Below are 22,204 nucleotides of genomic sequence, written 5' to 3' on the forward strand. Positions count from 1 at the left end.
CCAGCCTGTACCTTGCCCTTAGCCCCGCCCTCCAGCCTGTACCTTGCCCCTAGCCCCGCCCTCCAGCCTGTACCTTGCCCTTAGCCCCGCCCTCCAGCCTGTACCTTGCCCCTAGCCCCGCCCTCCAGCCTGTACCTTGCCCCTAGCCCTGCCTAAGCAGAGCTGCCAACTCTCACACATTGGCCGCGAGACACACGCATTTTGACCCTCTTCTCACGCTCTCACCGCACACCACTTATATCTCACGCATTGAAAAGTACTGCTTTTATTTTTCTAGTTAACTTTTCAACTGTGCCCCAAATCGTTTTGAAATCGGAGCGTCTGCGCCTGCAATTTAACATCACGAGCGACACCTCTATCATTGTCCTGTCTTGCCACAGCACTGTGAACCGCGGCACATTGAAGCATATGATTGGTCTAGTTATGTAAAGGATCAAGTGGGATTGGATGCATGTTTAAAAAAAAAACGCCCATCAAGATTAGAGTGGAGCCGAATGGAGAGAGAACATTCTCTGCTGAGTTTCTAAAAACTCTTAAAAGAGCAGCGCGGAAGCCTGTTTTATGTCCAATGTTGTCAACAAAATGAGGTCGCTGTTCCTCCTGTCTCTATTGCAGAATGCAGCCTTTTGACAGCATGTACTAAAATCGATTTAAACCACACTTGCATTAGTCCCCTCGTTTGGGGATTGGCATTTAGGCTGTGACAGCGAAAAGGCAGCAGACAGAACTACAGTATGTTACAAAAATCATTTTGTCAAACAGATTGTGAATCCAAAAGTGTAAGTTTGATTCTAGAGGGGGGAGATTAAATATAAAATAATTTGGGTAGTGTACTGCAGCGGTGACTTTAGCACGTCAATCTTGGTGGGGCAAACTCCATTTTTTTTTTAATGCATGTCAGCAAAGCCACTACACAACACAACACAACACAACACAAAACAGTACATTCATTGCACTATAACGGTGACAAACAGTGCCCACAAACTGTTAGGGCCTCCATGAAGCTGTCCCAACAGCAGAGCTTTCTTTTCAGCACCATGGAGTGAATCCTTACCACCGCTACACCTGGCTATCAGCGGAGCCTTGTCTGGCAGCGAAACAGTTAATTCAGCCTCATTTACTGCCTTTAAAAAAAAAACCTAGGCGATATGGCTGACTTGCTTAAACAAATGTGGTTTCTACTCACAATCGAGATGTACAAACTATGGCATAAGGGAACGATGAGCGCATAAGAGGCAATCCGTAATTTCGATTATGACATTAATGAGCGAGCTAAGAATGACGTAGTCAATTTAACTATTTGTTCAGCACTTTTGAAATGTACAGCGACAGAATTCAGAACATGGGCCATTCTTACAGTGTTCTCCCTGTACACCAAGTCAGAACCTTAGGCTAACTAAAGGGGGAATATAAGCAGACAATGAAAGCTCTTACAATATTCGATGATTACATTTCTCTAAAACAGGCTATAGGCTACATGTGCACCACCAAGTCAGAACAGTAGGCTAAGTTATGAGGGGAAAAGGGATCAAATTATTAGGGTGAGGCACATGGGCTACTAACAGCTTACTACACAACATACACTTAGTATTACTTTCTTAGCTACAGTATACATATCTCCCTGGCATATTACATCATGTATGCAGCAGCACCTTGTTGTGCTGTGCTCACTTGAACAGGAAGGTGTCCTTCTTGTGGGCTAATTTTGTCATCAAACTTTGTCATCAAAGTCTGGCATTCTCTGGATTTATGGTGCTTTCAAGACAACTGGGAACTCGGAACAAAACGAGGTCGAATCGTGACGTCAGGTGATCTTCAGGTCGGAGTTCTAGAAAGAGGCCCGAGTTCCCGACTTGGAATTCCGAGTTGGACGACCGTTCAAAACGTATTTTCAAATCAAATCAAATGTTATTTGTCACATGCGCTGAATACAACAGGTGTAGACCTTACCGTGAAATGCTTACTTACAAGCCCTTAACAAACAATGCAGTTCAAGAAATAGAGTTAAGAAAATATTTACTAAATAAACTAAAGTAATAAATAAAATAAAAAGTAACACAATAAAATAACAATAACGAGGCTATATACAGGTTAGTTTAGGTAATTTGTACATGTAGGTAGGGGTAAAGTGACTATGCATAGATAATAAACAGCGAGTAGCAGCAGTGTAAAAACAAAAGGGGGGGGGGGGGGGGTCAATGTAAATAGTCCGGGTGGCCATTTTATTAATTGTTCAGGAGTTTTATGACTTGGGGGTAGAAGCTATTAAGGATCCTTTTGAATCTAGACTTGGCACTCCGGTACCGCTTGCCATACGGTAGCACATAGAACAGTCTATGACTTGGGTGACTGGAGTCTTTGACAATTTTTGGGGCCTTCCTCTGACACCGCCTAGTATATAGGTCCTGGATGGCAGGAAGCTTGGTCCCAGTGATGTACTGGACTGTACGCCCTTACGGTCGGATGCCGAGCAGTTGCCATACCAGGCAGTGATGCCACCAGTCAGGATGCTCTCGATGGTGCAGCTGTATAACTTTTTGAGGATCTGGGGACCCATGCCAAATCGCAGTCTGAGCTCTTTTTTTCCGAGTAACCCAGTTGTCTTGAGATCAATGAAGTCTGAGATTTCCCAGTTTCCAGTTGTTTTGAACTCGGCAGAAGTCATGCTGGATTGACAGCATGGCCAACGTATTCAACCTTTTCTGGCCCATGATGTTGCATGTGAATGTTTATCCTTTTAAGCTTGGAAAAGAGACCCTTAAACCCAGACTTGGACCACTCACCCGCTCCACTGAATAGCAGGCTAGTGATTGCTTTGCAACGCTTGCAGTTAGCCACAGATTCCTTCCAAACCACTCATTGTTGAATTTGCGATTTCCAACTTGTTGTGTAATGTTTATGTCCAATGGCCGATGAGCACCGATAAGTTTTATCTATAATTTCTCTTCATATGACAAGGATTGAAAAGGCATTACCAGTAGATTGTCGACTTGATTCATGACGGTGACTGCTTGTCTAGCTTGCTAGCTAAGATTTTGAAAGTATGATGTTGACATGATCAGTCCAATCAAAGCTACGGTAGATATAATTTGACGTCATTTTATCTGTGGCCAATGACATTGAGCCTTCTTGGATGGGCACTTCTAATGTAAATCTATGGCAGCACCCAAGGGGGCTTGAACATTCTAGTTCTCCCTGTAGATTTTGCAGTGACGTAGTGTTCCCATGAGTGACAGAACACTGAGCCAATCACGGCGCAACTAGAGGAGATTACCAACCCCTACGCTCTGTATTTTCCGCTGGTTGCCCCACCACCACAGAAAGCACTGAGCTAGGCTGAAACACCTGCATTTTGTAGCTGCCTTCCTAAAGAAAGCAAAAAAGAGACCAAATTTGTATGCGGCTTTATTAACTCAATTATATATATATATATTTTTTTTGTAACATTGTTTGCAATCTGATATGTGACACAAATTAATGCCAAAATAACATGCAAAACAGGCAACAAAATTGTATTTTAAAAAAATGCTTATTTTTTATTTTTTAACTAAACAGGTTTGCCCCACCTGCTCTGAATGACGGGTCGCCACTGGTGTAGGGGCATATTTATGTTATCTAGTCTTCAGGAGATTTTATTAGCTATTTACTTTATTTGGTCTGACCAGTGGAACAATTCTCATTCTTAACAATGGTCCTCTGTAGCTCAGCTGGTAGAGCACGGCGCTTGTAACGCCAAGGTAGTGGGTTCGATCCCCGGGACCACCCATACACAAAAAAAAAAAATGTATGCACGCATGACTGTAAGTCGCTTTGGATAAAAGTGTCTGCTAAATGGCATATTATTATTATTATTATATTATTATTATAATACAGGGTAATTGGTGTGCTTGTCAGAGCAACAACACTACTGATATTCACCACACTTATTGTATTATTCCGCTTCTTTCCAGTAATGACAGTGTAATCACATATTTGAAATCTGATATGCCCTACTTGTGTCTTTGAAAATGAATTATATGAGGCCATGTATTTTTGCAGCCATTCACGCATTGTTTTGAACAAAGTCATACAAATAAGCGTTGGATATTAAATGCTGCGCGAATCAAATATAATTTTTGACATTTTAGTATTGGGCACGTGCAAGGCAGAGATGGTAGGGGGGCTCTCAACTCATAAACACATCATATTGTTTCTATGTAGAGTAAGATGATGACAGGGATCTTCAACTAGTAGGAATAAACCACCTGAATATTGATATTCATTAGACTTTTCTTGAAGGTTGGGTGATTTTGATAAATTAATTGTTATAACAAGAACATTTTCAAACACCCGGCACTTGGGAAACATAGATAATAATATGCCATTTAGCAGACGCTTTTATCCAAAGCGACTTACAGTCATGCGTGCATACATTTTTGTGTATGGGTGGTCCCGGGGATCGAACCCACTACCTTGGCGTTACAAGCGCCGTGCTCTACCAGCTGAGCTACAGAGGACCACAGATCTGGGGTGACCAACCTTCCTGGAGAGCTAGCAGGATTTTCTTTCAGCCCTATTTTTAAAAGAGAGAGTCCACCCAAAATACAAAATATAAAATGTTTGTGTCCTTACCTTGAAAGCAGTCTATGGACAACCAGACTGCAATCTATGATTTGGTTACCCCACTGCCATCAACCATTAATATTACAATTTCCTGTGCAGAGCCTTGGTGTAGTGGTAACACTCCCTGGCACGTGTTGCATACAACTTTCCACCTGCTTCTAACCTTCCCACTGTTTCTAGCATTAGCCCGTCTCCCCATCTCATTTCATTACTGTCTGAATAAAGTGTCAAACCACCTAAGAAAATATGTTTAAAAAAAAAGATTAGCATACTTTACATTTCATCCCCCAAATATCTCAAAGTAACAAAGTAATCGAATTTTGAGTGTTCATTTAATGTTCAGAGCATCCTGAATACACCTAATTTTCCACCGTGGTCATAGGCCTAAGCCATGTAAAAATACATACAGTGGGGAGAACAAGTATTTGATACACTGCCGATTTTGCAGGTTTTCCTACTTACAAAGCATGTAGAGGTCTGTAATTTTTATCATAGGTACACTTCAACTGTGAGAGACGGAATCTAAAACAAAAATCCAGAAAATCACATTGTATGATTTTTAAGTAATTCATTTGCATTTTATTGCATGACATAAGTATTTGATACATCAGAAAAGCAGAACTTAATATTTGGTACAGAAACCTTTGTTTGCAATTACAGAGATCATACGTTTCCTGTAGGTCTTGACCAGGTTTGCACACACTGCAGCAGGGATTTTGGCCCACTCCTCCATACAGACCTTCTCCAGATCCTTCAGGTTTCGGGGCTGTCGCTGGGCAAGACGGACTTTCAGCTCCCTCCAAAGATTTTCTATTAGGTTCAGGTCTGGAGACTGGCTAGGCCACTCCAGGACTTTGAGATGCTTCTTACGGAGCCACTCCTTAGTTGCCCTGGCTGTGTGTTTCGGGTCGTTGTCATGCTGGAAGACCCAGCCACGACCCATCTTCAATGCTCTTACTGAGGGAAGGAGGTTGTTGGCCAAGATCTCGCGATACATGGCCCCATCCATCCTCCCCTCAATACGGTGCAGTCATCCTGTCCCCTTTGCAGAAAAGCATCACCAAAGAATAATGTTTCCACCTCTATGCTTCACGGTTGGGATGGTGTTCTTGGGGTTGTACTCATCCTTCTTCTTCCTCCAAACACGGCGAGTGGAGTTTAGACCAAAAAGCTCTATTTTTGTCTCATCAGACCACATGACCTTCTTCCATTCCTCCTCTGGATCATCCAGATGGTCATTGGCAAACTTCAGACGGGCCTGGACATGCGCTGGCTTGAGCAGGGGGACCTTGCGTGCGCTGCAGGATTTTAATCCATGATGGCGTAGTGTGTTACTAATGGTTTTCTTTGAGACTGTGGTCCCAGCTCTCTTCAGGTCATTGACCAGGTCCTGCCGTGTAGTTCTGGGCTGATCCCTCACCTTCCTCATGATCATTGATGCCCCACGAGGTGAGATCTTGCATGGAGCCCCAGACCGAGGGTGATTGACCGTCATCTTGAACTTCTTCCATTTTCTAATAATTGCGCCAACAGTTGTTGCCTTCTCACCAAGCTGCTTGCCTATTGTCCTGTAGCCCATCCCAGCCTTGTGCAGGTCTACAATTTTATCCCTGATGTCCTTACACAGCTCTCTGGTCTTGGCCATTGTGGAGAGGTTGGAGTCTGTTTGATTGAGTGTGTGGACAGGTGTCTTTTATACAGGTAATGAGTTCAAACAGGTGCAGTTAATACAGGTAATGAGTGGAGAACAGGAGGGCTTCTTAAAGAAAAACTAACAGGTCTGTGAGAGCCGGAATTCTTACTGGTTGGTAGGTGATCAAATACTTATGTCATGCAATAAAATGCAAATTAATTACTTAAAAATCATACAATGTGATTTTCTGGATTTTTGTTTTAGATTCCGTCTCTCACAGTTGAAGTGTACCTATGATAAAAATTACAGACCTCTACATGCTTTGTAAGTAGGAAAACCTGCAAAATCGGCAGTGTATCAAATACTTGTTCTCCCCACTGTATAATTGCAGGAAATCAGCTTTAAAACAGTAAAATCTTCCTGGGGGAGCACCCCCAGTCCCTCGTCTAGGGATTGTGCCAGGGGGCAATTGAATTCACATAGCAAATCTCCCTCCAAGTTTTTTCAAAAGTTGGCAGCCCTGCCTAAGGCTGAGCCCCCTATCAACCACAGCTCTATGGCAAGGGTCAAAGGTAACCCACCAGATGACCCCTGGAGTAATCACAGTCTCTGTGCTGGTGCTGTGGGCTAGTGGCTTAACAGCACTCTACTATAAAAACCTATGATTAACTGGAGAGCTGCATGCTCCCGAGTGGTGCAGCGGTCTAAGGCACTGCATCTCAGTGCTAGAGGTGTCACTACAGACCCTGGTTCAATTCCAGGCTGTATCACAATCTGGCCATGATTGGAAGTCCCATTGGGCGGCGTACAATTGGCCCAGTGTTGTCCGGGTTTGGCCGGGGTAGGCCGTCGTTGTAAAAAAGAATTTGTTCTTAACTGACTTGCCTAGTTAAATAAAGGTTAAATAAAAATAAAAAATGCACTTGGCTACTGAGCCTAAAGGTCAATCCGGGACACAAAAAAAAAAGACCATGATTTGGGGGATTTTCACAAAATGTAATCCATAGAATGTTCCTTTGGAGGAAGGATATTTGACATTTGTATCTAAAAGCATAATTCATAAATAATTATTATATTAAGAGCTCTGGAATTCCACATTTGTTGTGTTGATTTAACAATCTTTATGACAGGATATGTTTTATAGGTGAGATGGTGGAGCTTTATGACAGGATATGTTTTATCGGTGAGATGGTGGAGCTTTATGACAGGATATGTTTTATAGGTGAGATGGTGGAGCTTTATGACAGGATATGTTTTATAGGTGAGATGGTGGAGCTTTATGACAGGATATGTTTTATAGGTGAGATGGTGGAGCTTTATGACAGGATATGTTTTATAGGTGAGATGGTGGAGCTTTATGACAGGATATGTTTTATCGGTGAGATGGTGGAGCTTTATGAAAGGATATGTTTTATAGGTGAGATGGTGGAGCTTTATGACAGGATATGTTGTATAGGTGAGATGGTGGAGCTTTATGACAGGATATGTTTTATAGGTGAGATGGTGGAGCTTCGCTCATACCTACCTCTCAGCCACTTTAGAAACCTTTATACAGTGTCTGTCCAACTGGCTGTTAAGAAACACAATCTGAGGAGGGGAAACAATAGTCATCATTACTCATCGGGTATGATTAAAACTGGTTTCTAATTGATATACTCAAAGCTATGTTCTTGTGATTACAAGAACATAGTATAGTGTGTGGATTACATACTTTTAATTGATAAAGTACATCTTAGCACATCCAATAGAACATCCAATATAACATCCAACATCTAACAGAACATCCAATGTAACATCCAGCACCCAATAGAACATCCAACAGAACATCCAACATCTAATAGAACATCCAATATACCATCCAACATCCAATAGAACATCCAATATAACATCCAACATCCAATATCCAATAGAACATTCAATATAACATTCAACATCCAATAGAACATCCAATAGAACATCCAACATCCAATAGAACATCCAATAGAACATCCAACATCTAATAGAAAATAAAACATCTAATAGAACATCCAATATAACATCCAACATCCAATTTAACATCCAACAGAACATCCAACATCCAATTGAAGATCCAACATCCAATAGAACATCCAACATCCAATAGAACATCCAACATCCAATAGAACATCCGACATCTAATAGAACATCCAACATATAATAGAACATCCAATATAACATCCAACATAACATCCAACATCCATTAGAACATCCAACATATAATAGAACATCCAATATAACATCCAACATCCAACATAACATCCAACATCCAATAGAACATCCAACATCCCATCAAACATCCAATAGAACATCCAACATCTAATAGAACATCCAATATAACATCCAACATCTAATAATAATAAATAATATGCCATTTAGCAGACGCTTTTATCCAAAGTGACTTACAGTCACGCGTGCATACATTTTTTGTGTATGGGTGGTCCCGGGGATCGAACCCACTACCTTGGCGTTACAAGCGCCGTGCTCTACCAGCATATCAACATCCAACATCCATTAGAACATCTAACATCTAATATAACATCCAATATAACATCCAATAGAACATCCAACATCCAATAGAACATCCAACATCCAATAGAACATCCACCATCCATTAGAACATCCAACATCTAATAGAACATCCAATATAATATTCAACATCCAATAGAACTTCCAACATCCATTAGAACATCCAACATCTAATAGAACATCCAACATCCAATAGAACATCCAACATCCAATAGAACATCCAACATCCAATAGAACATCCAATATAACATCCAACATCCAATAGAACATCCAACATCCATTAGAACATCCAACATCTAATAGAACATCCAATATAACATCCAACATCCAATAGAACATCCAATAGAACATCCAACATCCAATAGAACATCCAATAGAACATCCAACATCCAATAGAACATCCAATAGAACATCCAACATCCAATAGAACATACAACATGCAATAGAACATCCAACATCCAATAGAACATCCAATAGAACATCCAACATCCAATAGAACATACAACATGCAATAGAACATCCAACATCCAATAGACATCCAATAGAACATCCAACATCCAATAGAACATACAACATGCAATAGAACATCCAACATCCAATAGAACATCCAATAGAACATCCAACATCTAATAGAACATCCAACATCCAAAAGAACATCCAACATGCAATAGAACATCCAACATCCAATAGAACATCCAACATCCAATATAACATCGAACATCCAACATCCATTAGAACATCCAACATCTAATAGAACATCCAACATCTAATAGAACATCCAATATAACATCCAACATCCAATAGAACATCCAACATCCAATATAACATCCAACATCCAATAGAACATCCAACATCCATTAGAACATCCAACATCTAATAGAACATCCAATATAACATCCAACATCCAACAGAACATCCAACATCCAATAGAACATCCAATAGAACATCCAACATCCAATAGAACATCCAATAGAACATCCAATAGAACATCCAACATCCAATAGAACATACAACATGCAATAGAACATCCAACATCCAATAGAACATCCAATAGAACATCCAACATCCAATAGAACATACAACATGCAATAGAACATCCAACATCCAATAGAACATCCAATATAACATCCACCATCTAATAGAACATCCAACATCCAATAGAACATACAACATGCAATAGAACATCCAACATCCAATAGAACATCCAATAGAACATCCAACATCCAATAGAACATACAACATGCAATAGAACATCCAACATGCAATAGAACATCCAATATAACATCCACCATCTAATAGAACATCCAACATCCAATAGAACATACAACATCCAATAGAACACACAGACGTACCTCTTTCTCCACGTCCTCTTTGGTGCCTTTCCTGGGAATTTGTGAGGGTGTGTGTACTGGGCTCTGAGACTGACCCTCTATCAGTCGATACTGGACAGGGGGATGGAGAGGAGGAGATGGAAAAGGAGAGGGGAGAGAGGCATGTTACCATCCCGTTCCTCAATAATGGGTTCCCAAACGTTTTTTGTAAAGCCTTTGACATTGTCTTGTGAGCCATCCACTACACCAACCCTATAGTTCTGGCCACGTTCTAGTGAATCTAGTCCTTCCTGTCCATACCTTCTTGACTCTCTGTGGGTTCTTCATGCGTCTGCATTTCCTGATGTCCATCTCTGTGATGTTCACACAACCTGGCTGGAGGTCATGGAGGACCAAGGTTCGTGTTCGGCAGGCACAGGCATAAGGAAACATTTTCAAAATAGAAATTGAGTGTTATTGGGCAAGTCCAGGTACTGAAATATTTCAAAACACACACACACACATACCACAAAACACACACACATACAAACATACCACAGGTCTATGGACATCCCAGAAAGCTCTTTCTTGACTATCTAGAATCTTCCTCTCAATTCTATCCTTTTTCCTGTCGATCCTGGAGGAGGAGAGGGAGAGAGAGAGGGAGGGAGGGAGAGAGAGAGGGAGAGAGAGAGGGAGGGAGGCAGAGAGAGAGAGAGAGAGAGAGAGAGAGAGAGGGAGAGAGAGAGGGAGGGAGGGAGATAGAGAAAGAGAGAAAAAGAGAGAGAGAGAGAGAGAGAGAGACAGGGTGAGAAGAACAGAGTGTTAGACATAGCCTAAGGGGGTTTAATTTGTAATAGAAAAACATCTACACAAATACAATACACTTTGAAATGTATCAAAAAGAAAACGCGCACACACACACACACACACACACACACACACACACACACACACACACACACACACTGTCATCGTGTTAAGAAGAACAGAACATCTCAAAGTTGCGGCCTGACTCCCTGCCTCAGAGCAGAGCAGAGCAAATGAATTTCCATCGGTGCCACTTTCCCCTTATATAACTGGCATTTACACAGAGCTGTACACTGACGCTCACACACACACGCTCACACACACACGCTCGCACACACACACGCTCGCACACACACGCTCACACACACACGCTCACACACACACGCTCACACACACACGCTCGCTCGGCGCTCCACACCCAGCCGCCGTCCAAATGGCACTCTATCCCCTAGATAGTGCACCAGAAGTAATGCACTGTAGGTCGTCATTTGGGACAAATCCCTGTCTCTCCTCCCATGATTCCTGATTCTTCTTGTTGGTTCGTAATTAAAGTGTTCACAATGGAGGGGTGTAAAACGTAATTAAAGTGTTCACAATGGAGGGGTGTAAAAAGTAGGCGGTTGAACCACACACACACACACACCCACAGACACACACACACACACACAGACACACAGACACACACACACACACAGACACACAGACACACAGACACACACAGACACACAGACAGACACACACACACACACACAGACACACATACAGACACACACACACACACAGACACACACACACACACACACAGACACACATACAGACACACACACACACACAGACACACACACACACAGACAGACACACACACACACACAGACACACATACAGACACACACACACACAGACACACAGACACACACACACACAGACACACAGACACACACACACACACAGAAACACACAGACACACACACACACACAGAAACACACAGACACACAGACACAACGACTTTACTTACTTGACCTGAGCCTCGGCCTGCATGAAGATAAACTCCCACTTCCTGGCGAAGGCTCTCTGTAGTCTGGCCAGGTTCTCCTGATTAATGGAGAGAAGGGGGAGGGAGGTAGGTGGGAGGGGGGAGAGAGGGAGGGAGAGGATGGGGGAGAGGGATAAAGGGAGGGAGGGAGGGAGGGAGGGAGGGAGGGAGGGAGGGAGAGGCACGTAAGCAACCCAACCACAGCCACCTAGCAGAGTGTAAAATTGCTATCACAAATCAACTGAACCTTAAAGTTTATGTTGGCTGGTTTCACTACCTGTATCAGCCAGGGCTTATTGAAATGGGGGAAAAAACGTTGGGTAGTATTTCCAGTTACAGTGAAATGTCCCTATGGGCCCTGGTGAAAAGTATTGCACTATAGAATATATAGTGTACCATTTGGGACATAGACATGACACTCCAGTACCCACCGCCTCATAATCAGCCAGCTCCAGACGGGTCTTGTTCTGCATGGTCCTCTTGCACAGATAGATAGCGGAGGAGAGAGAGGGTGGGGGGGGGGGGGGGGGGGGGGGGGGGGAGGGGGGGGGTGGGGGGGGGGGGGGGGGGGGGGGGGGGGGGGGGGGGGGGGGAGGGGGGGGGGGGGGAGAAAGAGAGAGAGAGAGAGAGAGAGAGAGAGAGAGGGGGGAGAGAGAGAGAAAGAGGGGGAGAGTGAGAGAGAGAGAGAGAGAGAGAGAGAGGGGAGAGAGAGAGAAAGAGGGGGAGAGAGAGAGGGAGAGAGGAGAGGGAGAGAGAAAGAGAAAGAGAAAGAGAAAGAGAAAGAGAGAGAGAGAGAGAGTGAGAGAGAGAGAGAGAGAGAGAGAGAGAGAGAGAGAGAAAGAGGGGGAGAGTGAGAGAGAGAGAGAGAGAGAGAGAGAGAGAGAGAGAAAGTGGGGAGAGAGAAAGAGGGGCGAGAGAGAAAGAGAGGGGAGAGAGAGAGAGAGAGGGGAGAGAGAAAGAGAGGGGAGAGAGAGACCTAAGACTGAGCCTTATCAGTGGTTCAGTAAATCTCTTCAATCCATCCTTCTCCCTCTCCCTCTCCATCCATCCATCCCTATCTCTCTCCTCTCCATCCATCCCTCTCCTCCATCCTTATCTCTCTCCCTCTCCATCCATCCCTATCTCTCTCCCTCTCCATCCATCCCTATCTCTCTCCCTCTCCATCCATACCTCTCTCTCCCTCTCCATCCATCCCTATCTCTCTCCCTCTCCATCCATCCCTCCCTCCATCCTTATCGCTCTCCCTCTCCATCCATCCCTATCTCTCTCCCTCTCCATCCATCCCTATCTCTCTCCCTCTCCATCCATACCTCTCTCTCCCTCTCCATCCATCCCTATCTCTCTCCCTCTCCCTCCATCCCTCCCTCCATCCTCTTATCTCTCTCCCTCCCTCCATCCCTATCTCTCTCCTCCCTCTCCATCCATCCCTATCTCTCTCCCTCTCCATCCATCCCTATCTCTCTCCCTCTCCATCCATACTCTCTCTCCCTCTCCATCCATCCCTATCTCTCTCCCTCTCCATCCATCCCTCCCTCCATCCCTATCTCTCTCCCTCTCCATCCATCCCTCCCTCCATCCTTATCTCTCCTCCCTCTCCATCCATCCCTATCTCTCTCTCTCCCTCTCCATCCATCCCTATCTCTCTCCCTCTCCATCCATCCCTATCTCTCTCCCTCTCCATCCATACCTCTCTCTCCCTCTCCATCCATCCCTATCTCTCTCCCTCTCCATCCATACCTCTCTCTCCCTCTCCATCCATACCTCTCTCTCCCTCTCCATCCATCCCATCCCTTCCTCACCAGCTCCCTTCATCACTCTTTCTTCACTCTCCCTCTCCACGCATCCATCACTCCATCACTCCATCCATCCATCCATCCATCCATCACTCCATCCATCCATCCATCCATCCATCCACTCCCCCTCTCCCCTCATCTTCCATCCCCCCCCCCCCCCTCTTATCTCTCTCTCCCGGTCCTAGTCCCTGATCAGATTTAGTTCCTCCCTAGTTCCAGGGAGGTGTCCACTGGAGCTGATGAGTCTCCTGGTTGTGACTGTTCTGAGAGCTGTGGCTATCTGTAATGTCCACTGGAGCTGATGAGTCTCCTGGTTGTGACTGTTCTGAGAGCTGTGGCTATCTGTAATGTCCACTGGAGCTGATGAGTCTCCTGGTTGTGACTGTTCTGAGAGCTGTGGCTATCTGTAATGTCCACTGGAGTGATGGGGACCGGGACACTGTCCTATAGGAGGTAGTGTTAGGTTTCTAGCCCCTATAGTGAATGACATACCTAGACAGAGAATTTCCACCATTCACACAGAGCATTGATTTGAAAGGGAATTTCTGTTCTAGTATTTCCATTTCTATGGACTTACCATAGTCTGTGTTCTCTGGCTCCCAGCAGTTAGAAAAGCCAAAAATATGGAGCCTGTGAGTCAAGGAGGATGGAGAGAGGTTGGAGGGATGGAGAGGTTGGAGGGATGGATGGAGAGAGGTTGGAGGGATGGATGGAGAGAGGTTGGAGGGATGGATGGAGAGAGGTTGGAGGGATGGATGGAGAGAGGTTGGAGGGATGGAGAGAGGTTGGAGGGATGGAGAGAGGTTGGAGGCATGGAGAGAGGTTGGAGGGAGGATGGAGAGAGGTTGGAGGGATGGAGAGAGGTTGGAGGGAGGATGGAGAGAGGTTGGAGGGATGGATGGAGAGAGGTTGGAGGGATGGAGAGAGGTTGGAGGGAGGATGGAGAGAGGTTGGAGGGAGGATGGAGAGAGGTTGGAGGGATGGAGAGAGGTTGGAGGGATGGAGAGAGGTTGGAGGGATGGAGAGAGGTTGGAGGGATGGAGAGAGGATGGAGAGAGGTTGGAGGGATGGAGAGAGGTTGGAGGGATGGAGAGAGGATGGAGAGAGGTTGGAGGGATGGAGAGAGGTTGGAGGGAGGATGGGGAGAGGTTGGAGGGATGGAGAGAGGTTGGAGGGATGGAGAGAGGTTGGAGGGATGGAGAGAGGTTGGAGGGATGGAGAGAGGTTGGAGGGATGGAGAGAGGGAGAGAGGTTGGAGGGATGGAGAGAGGTTGGAGGGATGGAGAGAGGTTGGAGGGATGGAGAGAGGATGGAGAGAGGTTGGAGGGATGGAGAGAGGATTGAGAGAGGTTGGAGGGATGGAGAGAGGTTGGAGGGAGGATGGAGAGAGGTTGGAGGGATGGAGAGAGGTTGGAGGGATGGAGAGAGGTTGGAGGGATGGAGAGAGGTTGGAGGGATGGAGAGAGGTTGGAGGGATGGAGAGAGGTTGGCGGGATGGAGAGAGGTTGGAGGGATGGAGAGAGGTTGGAGGGATGGAGAGAGGATGGAGGGAGGATGGAGAGAGGTTGGAGGGATGGAGAGGTTGGAGGGAGGGAGAGAGGTTGGCGGGATGGAGAGAGGATGGAGAGAGGTTGGAGGGAGGATGGAGAGAGGTTGGAGGGAGGATGGAGAGAGGTTGGAGGGAGGATGGAGAGAGGTTGGAAGGAGGATGGAGAGAGGTTGGAGGGAGGATGGAGAGAGGTTGGAGGGAGGATGGAGAGAGGTTGGAGGGAGGATGGAGAGAGGTTGGAGGGATGGAGAGAGGTTGGAGGGATGGAGAGAGGTTGGAGGGATGGAGAATGGAGAGAAGTTTGGACAGAGGAGTGAGGATGAAGGGAAGAATATAGTCAATAACGTAGAGTAAAAATATGTCCGTTTGTAAAGACATATAGTTGATTCAACAGAAATAAATATACAGTAGACTGCTTTCCAAGAGTCACATGTGTCATGCTGCGAAAGCTTCCGACAGATAAAAGAGGCTGGCATGAATTAATTTATTGCTATAATGTAATCTGCACAGCGTGCGGAGTAGGCGGGAGGCAGAAGGTGAAATGGAATTGTGTGCATCCCAAATGGCACCCTATTCCCTATGTAGTGCACTGCTTTTGACCAGGGCCCATAGAGCGCTGGTCAAAAGTAGTGCCCTATACAGTATAGGGAATAGGGTTCCATTTAGAACACAAGGGGCTTTGTTTTCCCTCTGTGAAGGTCTCTGAGCCTCCTGGTACAAAGCCTCTCAGAGTAGGAGCACTGGTCTAGGATCAGTTTGGCCATTATTTTATTTATTTTTTTGCCATTTAGCAAACGTTTTTATCCAAAGTGACTTACAGTCATGCGTGCATACATTTTTTGTGTATGGGTGGTCCCGGGGATCGAACCCACTACCCTGGCGTTACAAGCGCCGTGCTCTACCAGCTGAGCTACAGAGGACCACATTGAGCTACAGAGGACCACTTTTTAGATCGTAATGAATATATGGATTACGTGGGACCTGATCGTAGATCAGCGCTCCTACTCTGAGGCTTTGTGTAAACAGGCCCCTAACTGTTCTCTCTGTGGGTTCAGTTGTGATAAATATTTCACAGGATATTCCACCATTCATTTTTAATGGGGTCATGGACCCCCTGTGTGGAAACAGAGGAAGTACCTTTTCCTGAGATGGAAAGTGTCTGATACTTCGTCATTCTCAATCTGTCAGATTCAGATTAACACGAGGCAGCACTTGTCCATGTCTGTCGTCAGATTCAGATTAACACTGGGCAGCACTTGTCCATGTCTGTCGTCAGATTCAGATTAACACTGGGCAGCACTTGTCCATGTCTGTCTTGCGCTCTCATTTTTTCTCTCCATGAAGAGAGTAGGAAGTAGGAAGTAGGAAGTAGCCTACACATGCATGGGAGAACAACTGTTCACATTGGTGCAGTTTCACTCACTGGCAGTTGAGAGTTTCATCTGGCTCCTCAGTGCAGAGATGTATGAAATGTTTGTTTTTAGCTGTTAACGGGGGAATGTTCCTGCACCTTTCCCACAACATAATGCAATGTTCTGGGAACATTCACAGAACCAATTTTGCTTTGCTGGGATCCCTATGTAATCCCTCTTTGCCTCATTTTAGAGGGATTAAATGTCCTTATATGGTCCTACCGCTCTCCTGGAAGCTGGTTTATATGGTCCTACTGCTCACCTGGAAGCTGGCTTATATGGTCCTACTGCTCACCTGGAAGCTGGCTTATATGGTCCTACCGCTCACCTGGAAGCTGGCTTATATGGTCCTACTGCTCACCTGGAAGCTGCCTTATATGGTCCTACTGCTCACCTGGAAGCTTGCCTTATATGGTCCTACTGCTCACCTGGAAGCTGCCTTATATGGTCCTACTGCTCACCTGGAAGCTGGTTTATATGGTCCTACTGCTCACCTGGAAGCTGGTTTATATGGTCCTACTGCTCACCTGGAAGCTGCCTTATATGGTCCTACTGCTCACCTGGAAGCTTGCCTTATATGGTCCTACTGCTCACCTGGAAGCGATAGAAGGTTCCGTCGTCTTTGAGTGACAGGACGTGATCAGAGACGGGGAAGAGATATCCATGAGCAGCAATCAGACTCCCGATGTGCATCGCCTCAGCTACAGGGGAAGGACAAGGACGGGACACAGTTAGTGATTTACTGACATGTAATAAATGTTGTAGTAAGAGTTTATCACATCTTTATAAACTGGGTGGTTGGAGCCCTGACAACCGTGGTATATCAGACCGCATACCACGGGTATGACAAAACATTCATTTTTACTGCTGTAATTACATTGGTAACCAGTTCATAATAGCAATAAGGCACCTCAGGGGTTTGTGGTACGGCTAAGAACAGCCCTTAGCCGTGGTATATTGACCATATACCACACCCCCTCGTGCATTATTGCTTAATTATTGCATTATTGCATTTGAACACAAAGCTCATTATCTTGAACTATATCAATGTACAGTAACAAGGAAGAGACAATTACAAACATGTAATACATGCTCTATTAAGAGTTTATAAAGGGTCTATCACACGTTTAATACATTCTTTAAACAAACTTTAATTGCCATTGAATACAAAACTCCAAAAAGCATTTCAAATTGTCTTCATGACATTTACCCACCTGGATCCCCAATGGCTAGGTTCTTCATCAGCCACTGCACTATGTCTGCACCTGGTAGAGACAAGAGACAGAGAGGACTGTTATAGAAGACGAACAACACACACGCACGTAGGTGTAAGCTTTTCTTTACTTTGGCAAAAGTAGACCACAGAACTGTAGTTACTATTTACTCAATATAAACCTCCCCGGTGTAAAAAAAGCTTGAGCTGTCTGCATTGGAAAAGGCAAGAGGGGAGAGTGTGTGAGTGTGTGAGTGTGTGTGTGAGAGAGAGAGAGAGAGAGAGAGAGAGAGAGAGAGAGAGAGAGAGAGAGACCCAGAAAACCTGAGCCTACGCCTTCACTATGGTGACTCACTAAAACAATACAGAAATACACTACGGAAAAAGAAGGAACAGCATGTCAGAAATCAGCTCAATGTAATTGAAGAATCCATAGACTAACCACTTCTGGGAAAATTGGAAAACACTAAACAAAGAACAACACGAAGAGGTATCTATCCAAAACGGAGATGTATGGGTAAACCACTTCTCCAATCTTTTTGGCTCTATAACAAAGAACAAACAGCAAAAAAATATACATGATCAAATGCAAATCTTAGAATCAACTATTAAAGACTACCAGAACCCACTGGATGTAATTCTCCAATTACATTGAATGAACTACAGGACAAAATACAAACCCTCCAACCCAAAAAGGCCTGTGGTGTTGATGGTATCCTCAATGAAATACAGACCACAAATTCCAATTGGCTATACTTAAACTCTTTAACATCATCCTTAGCTCTGGCATCTTGCCCAATATTTGGAACCAAGGACTGATCACCCCAATCCACAAAAGTGGAGACAAATTTGACCCCAATAACTACCGTGGGATATGGAGACCTTCAACAGCAACCTTGGGAAAATCCTCTGCATTATCATTAACAGCAGACTAGTTCATTTCCTCAGTGAAAACAATGTACTGAGCAAATGTCAAAGTTAAGTATTTATGTTAAGTATTTATGCATAGTCACTTTAACTCTACCCACATGTACATATTACCTCAACTACCTCAACTAGCCGGTGCCCCCGCACATTGACTCTGCAACGGTACCCCCCTGTATATATAGCCTCCCTACTGTCACTTTATTTTACTTCTGCTCTTTTTTTCTCAACACCTTTTTTGTTGTTGTTTTATTCTTACTTGTTTTGTTTAAAATAAATGCACTGTTGGTTAAGGGCTGTAAGTAAGCATTTCACTGTAATGTCTGCACCTGTTGTATTCGGCGCAAGTGAACAATAAAATTTGATTTGATTTGATTTGAAAATTGGCTTTTTACCAAATTACCGTACGACAGACCACGTATTCACCCTGCACACCCTAATTGACAAACAAACAAACCAAAACAAAGGCAAAGTCTTCTCATGCTTTGTTCATTTCAAAAAAGCTTTTGACTCAATTTGGCATGAGGGTCTGCTATACAAATTGATGGGAAGTGGTGTTGGGGGAAAAACATACGACATTATAAAATCCATGTACACAAACAACAAGTGTGCGGTTAAAATTGGCAAAAAAACACACATTTCTTTCCACAGGGCCATCGGGTGAGACAGGGATGCAGTTTAAGCCCCACACTCTTCAACATATATATCAACTAATTTGCGAGGGCACTAGAACAGTCTGCAGCACCCGGCCTCACCCTACTAGAATCTGAAGTCAAATGTCTACTGTTTGCTGATGATCTGGTGCTTCTGTCACCAACCAAGGAGGGCCTACAGCAGCACCTAGATCTTCTGCACAGATTATGTCAGACCTTGGCCCTGACAGTAAATCTCAGTAAGACAAAAATAATGGTGTTCCAAAAAAGGTCCAGTTGCCAGGACCACAAATAGAAATTCCATCTAGACACCGTTGCCCTAGAGCACACAAAAAACTATACATACCACGGCCTAAACATCAGCGCCACAGGTAACTTCCACAAAGCTGTGAACGATCTGAGAGACAAGGCAAGAAGGGCCTTCTATGCCATCAAAAGGAACATAAAATTCGACATACCAATTAGGATCTGGCTAGAAATACTTGAATCAGTTATAGAACCCATTGCCCTTTATGGTTGTGAGGTCTGGGGTCCGCTCACCAACCAAGAATTCACAAAATGGGACAAACACCAAATTGAGACTCCAACCAAGAATTCAGCAAAAATATCCTCTGTGTACAACGTAAAACACCAAATAATGCATGCAGAGCAGAATTAGGCCGATAACCGCTAATTATCAAAATCCAGAAAAGAGCCGTTAAATTCTACAACCACCGAAAAGGAAGAAATTCCCAAACCTTCCATAGCAAAGTCATCACCTACAGAGAGATGAACTTGGAGAAGAGTCCCCTAAACAAGATGGTCCTGGGGCTCTGTTCACAAACACAAACAGACCCCAGGACAGCAACACAATTAGACCCAACCAAATCATGAGAAAACATAAAGAGAATCACTTGACATATTTGGAAAGATTTTTTTTTGAAACTGTGCAAACTAGAATTATATTTGGCCCTGAACAGAGAGTACACAGTGGCAGAATACCTAACCACTGTGACTGACCCGAAATTAAGGTAATCTTTGACTATGTACAGCACTGTGAGCATAGCCTTGCTATTTAGAAAGGCCGCCGTAGGCAGACTGCCCACAAAATGAGGTGAAAACTCAGCTGCACTTCCTAACTTCCTGCCAAATGTATGACCATATTAGAGACTCATATTTCCCTCATATTACACAGACCCACAAAGAATTCGAAAGAAAATAAAATTTTGATAAACAACCATATCTATTAGGTGAAAAACCACAGTGTGCCATCACAGCAGCAATATGTGTGACCTGTTGCCACAAGAAAAGGGCAACCAATGAAGAACAAACACCATTGTAAATACAACCTATATTTATGTTTATTTATTTTCCTTTTTGTACTTTAACTATTTTCACATCATTACAACTCTGTACATAGACATAATATGACACTTGAAATGTCTTTATTCTTTTTGAACTTTTGTGAGTGTAATGTTTACTGTTAATTATTTATTGTTTATTTCACTTTTGGCAATGTAAACATATGTTTCCCATGCCAATAAAGCCCTTAAATTGAATTAAATTGAGCGAGCGAGCGAGCGAGCGAGCGAGCGAGATAGAGATAGAGATAGAGATAGAGAGAGAGAGAGAGAACAATCCTCTCAATGACTATAGAAGCACTGCCTTCCACATCATTTATTTGATTTGTGGCTCTACGCTGTGTCCGTGTGCATATGTCTGTAGTAATAGTGTTAGAGAGAGAGAGAGAGAGAGGCTTGTGGTTCTACGCTGTGTCCGTGTGCATATGTCTGTAGTAATAGTGTTAGAGAGAGATAGGAGAGAGAGAGAGAGAGGCTTGTGGCTCAGTATGTCTGTAGTAATAGTGTTAGAGAGAGAGAGAGAGAGAGGCTTGTGGTTCTACGCTGTGTCCGTGTGCATATGTCTGTAGTAATAGTGTTAGAGAGAGAGAGAGAGAGAGGCTTGTGGTTCTACGCTGTGTCCGTGTGCATATGTCTGTAGTAATAGTGTTAGAGAGAGAGAGAGAGAGAGGCTTGTGGTTCTACGCTGTGTCCGTGTGCATATGTCTGTAGTAATAGTGTTAGAGAGAGAGAGAGAGAGAGGCTTGTGGTTCTACGCTGTGTCCGTGTGCATATGTCTGTAGTAATAGTGTTAGAGAGAGAGAGAGAGAGAGAGGCTTGTGGTTCTACGCTGTGTCCGTGTGCATATGTCTGTAGTAATAGTGTTAGAGAGAGAGAGAGAGAGAGAGGCTTGTGGTTCTACGCTGTGTCCGTGTGCATATGTCTGTAGTAATATTGTTTATTGATAGGCCTCTCTGCTCATGGCCCACTAAAGTAATATATCCTGAGAGGGGATGAATCATAAGAGTGGTTGAGGTCATCAATTATTTGGTGTTGCCGTGGCCACACACACACACACACACACACACACACACACACACACACACACGCCCGGCCTCAGCTGCACTCTCACCTGTGACGACGCTGGGTATCTTGGTCAGGAAGCTCTTCACAGTTCTGATGGGAACACCCTCAGTCTCATCCTGGATACGGGTCACTATCTCCTCAATCTGCAGGAGAGGAGCGTACATCACACAATTCACCTGTAGAGATACAGCTTATTCTCATTCAGATCAAATCTATTTCACAAGACACACCTGAGATACTTAGCCCAGTTTTTAGAATGAAGGCAGTGCTCCTTTTTTGGGAATTCACTTTTCTAATCTTTAATTAATATTACTAATTATAC

At 44.1% G+C, this 22,204-nt stretch overlaps 1 pseudogene across 1 annotated transcript in view; it reads right to left on the minus strand.

The window, feature by feature from the left end:
- LOC311108461 (regulator of G-protein signaling 6-like) overlaps positions 1-22,204 on the minus strand; it is a 122,351-nt pseudogene that overhangs the window by 18,557 nt on the left and 81,590 nt on the right. Inside the window, exons 2-10 of the transcript in view lie at positions 21,929-22,025; positions 17,902-17,952; positions 17,282-17,388; positions 14,304-14,356; positions 12,365-12,429; positions 11,916-11,992; positions 10,645-10,726; positions 10,411-10,485; positions 7,761-7,822 (exon numbers count right to left, since the gene is read on the minus strand). The product of the transcript in view is annotated as a regulator of G-protein signaling 6-like (transcript). The remainder of the gene's footprint in view (positions 1-7,760; positions 7,823-10,410; positions 10,486-10,644; positions 10,727-11,915; positions 11,993-12,364; positions 12,430-14,303; positions 14,357-17,281; positions 17,389-17,901; positions 17,953-21,928; positions 22,026-22,204) is intronic.

Source organism: Coregonus lavaretus (assembly GCF_964263955.1).
Source record: "Coregonus lavaretus genome assembly, chromosome: 33".
NCBI lineage: Eukaryota > Metazoa > Chordata > Actinopteri > Salmoniformes > Salmonidae > Coregonus > Coregonus lavaretus.